Source organism: Pteropus vampyrus, unplaced genomic scaffold (genome assembly GCF_000151845.1).
Source record: "Pteropus vampyrus isolate Shadow unplaced genomic scaffold, Pvam_2.0 Scaffold10, whole genome shotgun sequence".
NCBI classification, from domain to species: domain Eukaryota; kingdom Metazoa; phylum Chordata; class Mammalia; order Chiroptera; family Pteropodidae; genus Pteropus; species Pteropus vampyrus.
This window is the reverse complement of record NW_011888791.1, coordinates 2,451,548-2,456,155: the sequence shown is the minus strand read 5'-3', so window position 1 is coordinate 2,456,155 and position 4,608 is coordinate 2,451,548.

Genomic DNA, 4,608 nt, shown 5'->3' with positions numbered 1-4,608 from the left:
AAGGGAGAAGGAAAAGGAAAGGAAAAGAAAAGAAAGAAAATAAAAAAGTAAAGGAAAGGAAAGGAAGGGGCAGGGCAGGGCAGGCAGGGCAGGCAGGGCAAGGCAGGGCAAGGCAAAGCCAAGCCAGTTTAGGAGGGGATAGACCATGTGAGACCTTGAAGGCCATCGTAAAGACTTCAGTTTCCCCTCGAAGTAGGATAGGAAGTCTTAGGAAGGCTTTGAGCAGAGAGTGACATCATCTGATTTTCGTTTTCATGACATCCATCGGACTCCTGTATTGAAAGTCCATGATCTGAAGGGAGCAAGGGTAAAGTGGAAAGACAAATCGGGAAGGCAATGCAATAATTCAGGCGAGATCTGATGGTTGTTTGGATGGGGCTGCGGGAGGAGTGGGGGGGAGCAGTGGAGGTGGTGAAAAGTGGTCAGAGCTCAGTATATTTGGAAAGCTGAACCAGCAGGATTTGCTGACAGATTGGGTGTGGAGTGTGAGAGAGAGAAGTCAAGGGTGACTCCAAGGTTTTGGCCTGGGGAATAGAAAGTACCTTTAATGGAGGGGTTAATGAAGAGTTGGGCAGGTTTGGGGAGGAAAATCAAGGCCTCGCTTTGGACCTGGTTAGCTTGAGGCAGAGCTATGGAGGAAGATGAAGATAGGACAGCTCCACAGAGGCTGAGAACAGAAGGAACATGTCAAATACCACAGAAAGGTCAGGGAAGATGAGCATGGAGAAAGGTCATTGGATTTAGCAAATAAATGGTTCTGAGATCACAGAAGAGGCACATGGTGTGCTTTGTGGATTTTCACTCAGTCCCACACTTAATTATATATGGGGTTCTTTGGGCCAGTTTCTTTTCTCTATTCTCCTTCCCAGGTCTTTTCAGACCAGTGCTGGCCTGTGCCTATCCGCTCTGCCAATACTGGCTTTGAATCCTGTTTAATTTAATGGTCATTCCAGGGATCTCTTGGAAACCGATGGAAGGGTGCCCTGTCCCCTGTATGGTATTTTTATGTTCATTTTTTATGGGACATTTACTTTACTTGCTAAAAATATCCCATGGCTTTCTGGAGTAGGGGAGGGAGAAGTGGAATGGAAAATTTATTTCAGCATCTCACTTACAAATCTGCTCAGTGGACTGGAGTCTTTACCTACTGCGGGTTTGAGCACTGGCTTTCCATGCCCATTTTTGAATGTCCTCACTCACACGTTCGTTCCAGCCCAGGCCCTTCCTGTTTTAATGAAAGGAAAGCAGTGCAGTCCCACCCACTCATCTTAGAAACTCCCTCCGGATGGCCTGGCAAGTTTCCATTCCAGTAGGTGGCACGAAACTGAGTTCATGGAGCATAGAAAGTCAGAACATCTGTTTCTATGGGTCTACATGATGTCATTTGTCCTGAAACACCCCAGCCTTGCCTTCCCCCCACCGCCCCCCCCCACCCCACACCCCACACACATACATACAGCCCAGATCCTAAATTTGGAGGGAGGCATAAAACCAGAAGGGGAATTCCTACTGAGGTAATGTTCCAGATGGGGAGGGGCACCCACCTCTGGCTTCCGTGAACGCACTGACTGAAGTAGTCAGGCTCGAGAGAATTAATCTCTCCTCGTGGGTTTCCTAACTATGTCCTTCAAAAAAAGAAAAGAAAAGTAAACTGAATAAAGTCATTACTGTGTGCAGTAGGGTTGGAGACGAAGGGTTCAGTGTGCCTTTGCATAGATTCAAGATCGACTTCAGGGTGGTTGAGTTCATATGTCACAGGATATTTGAGAAACTATCTAAAGAGAGTTTCACTGTGACTTAGAATACTTCAGAAAGACAAAAATAAGTAAATAATGTCCCAACCCTAAAAGGTCGGGTAGAGACTGCGGCATGGAGAAGGGAGGAAGCCGTGTGAAGGCACCTTTCTATGGCTCAGAAGGAGGGGCTCCTCTCTGAGCTTCACTGTGCCGCTGCCTCCAGGAAAGTGCCCTGAGACAGTTCTCTAAGGTGAGGGGTGTGACCCCTCCAAGTCTGGGAACCAGTACTTGGGACCTCCATGCTGATCAATTTTTGTTCGGGGAAGGCTTAGAGAGAGAGAGACAGTGTGTGAACAATATTTAGCAGTCCAGGTCAGGTAGGCTTCTTTAAAGCCTGATTCGGTGAGGAGTCACAGTGCATGGAGGTGGTAGAAGGCAGGGGTGGGGGGTGGAGCATGGCCTATGTTCTGTTTTGCCACCTTAGAGCACTAGACTCTTGATGGCAGCAGCATATGGCGTCCTCCTGGTAGAAAGATATGTCCACATCAGTGTCTGGAGGAGTGCTTTATTTTAGGACCACAAAGGATTTTTTTGATAATACTTGAACCTAGACCTTTGAATGAGGAATTTATGCTGTTACTATATGGATAACATAAGTTTAACTTTATACATCTGTGCAGGAGTCAACATAACAGGTCTGACGCTGTCCTCCTTAGAAAGGCCTGCTTGGTCGGCCCTTGGCTGGTATGTGAGAACTTGGCTAGCAAACTGTTCCCTACACTGATACAAAACTTTCCCATAATGATAAGGGTAGCTCACTGTGCCTATACTGTTGGTACAATGTGATTGATGCTGAACACCTGGTTTTCTTCTGGGAGTCTGGGATTTTGCTACAATAGGATGCCAGTATGACCAACTCCCAATAAAAACCTTAGACACTGAGTTTCTAATGACTTCCCTGATAGATAGCATTTCACGTGTGTTGTTGTTACAGCTTGTTGCTGGAGGAATTAGGCTTGTCCTGTGTGACTCCACCAGGAGAGGACTCTTGGAAAATTACACCTGGTTTCCTTCAGACTTCTTCCGCATGCCTTTCCCTTTGTTGATTTTGCTCTGTATCCTTTCGCTGTAATAAATCATAGCCATGAGTGCAACCACATACTGAGTCCTGTGACTCCTTCTAACAAATCACTGAACCTGGAGGTGGTCTTGGAGACCCCTGACACAACATGGACATTGCGAAGTAGGGTTCTAAAGTTAATTACCAGCTCCTTCTGCACAAAAGAATCTGAAAATTTCTTTAATCAGGTAGGATTAAAGGAAGGTGTTGATTCTGATCTGTATCGTTCTGTTGACCCTCTTCTGGGTGACTCCTACTGTTCCTTTCCCATGCCCCATCTCACAGAGTAATTGCTTCCTGTACCAGGATCTCCCCACTGTGTGCATGCCATTCTCAGTCTCCATTTACCTATAAAGGAGCAGAGGCAGATCAGAGACTAGGAAGGAGTATTTAGATCTACCAATAGTTGATGCTGGGAACTCCTTAGGTGTTTGCAATTCAACACTAAGCCAGCAGGAGGGTGACTGTGATGAGCTGGCTCCAAGTACAGCTCAGGACAGACTCCTTCGGTGGGGTGGAGATGCGCTCTTCCCGAGTGGGGTTTTTGTGATTGAGGTTTTTCTAGGTTCCAAGCTGACCTACTTCTGTTTGGTTTCCACACATTCTTTCTTTAGATGTGCTAATGTAATCCATCAACTAATGCAGAGTCTTGTTCTGGCCTGCGGGCCTCGCCTTCTGTAAGGTGGTTTTGTCTGGTTCATAGACTTGTTGATTTGGCCCTCAAAAAGAGTGATTTGATCCAAGTTTGGGGGAACCCTCACTCATGGCCCCTTCCCCAGGCTGCAATTACCCCCTTGTATGTAAGTTGCTTTGAAGCCCGCTGTCCTTTCTGGACCATCCTATAGAGAAAAGCAAGTTTCCAGCTTGTATGTACTGTTCGGGGTCTTAAAAAGCAACTTGCCATGTACTCAGTTCTGGGTTCCCAGACAGCCACTCAGATGTGGAGGCTTTCCTAGAAGGATGGGTCTCTCTAGCCTCACTTCCTTCTGCAGATATAGCATACATCTATGGGGCTAGGAGAGAGGAGGCTTGGGACATACACGGTGGTCTTGCTAAGAGGAGGCTGTTGTCGGAAGTCTAGAAAGTTTGTTATCTTATAACTATAAAGCTCTTTGATTCTGAGGGCTGGTTTTCTAAATTCCCTAGTCTTATCAGCTTATCTTTGGAAGAAAATAGTCCACGGGTCTGACAGCCATCACAGAGAGCCAAAGAGAAGTGGGACTCCTAGGCGTGGAGGCGAGGGGAATGAAGGAACAGAGCGTCAAGGTGGCTACAGGACCCGAAGGAGAGGTGGGAGTAGGAAAGAGAGAGTATATGGCTAAGGCAGCTCCTGAGGGGCCAGGAAACCCTGAGGGAAATAAGAAAATCTAACAATCGCCATTGCGGGAAGTGCTAGGTGACCAGGGGAATATACTGGAACTTCGGATCTTGAACCCAGCTTGGTCTTACTCCAAAGCTCTTGCTCATCACCACTAGATTCTACGGCCCCCAATGAAAGCAGCTCCCCTTCTAGTTAAAGTCCCAACGGAATCATTTTAAGATCCCCGGCTTAAGAGCTCTGCATGTGGCCACCATAAATGCTCTACTCATTGTCTAACAAGGCTGGAGAGATGCATCGCTGCTTAGGAAGGAGTTGTGAGGGCACTCTCGGCCCCCTATTCTCCTGCCCAGGCCCTACAGATGGATGCATGTGTCAAATGTGGGCGTGGGGGGCAGAAGAGAGAGGAGTACAAGCAGAATGGGAAAGAAGCG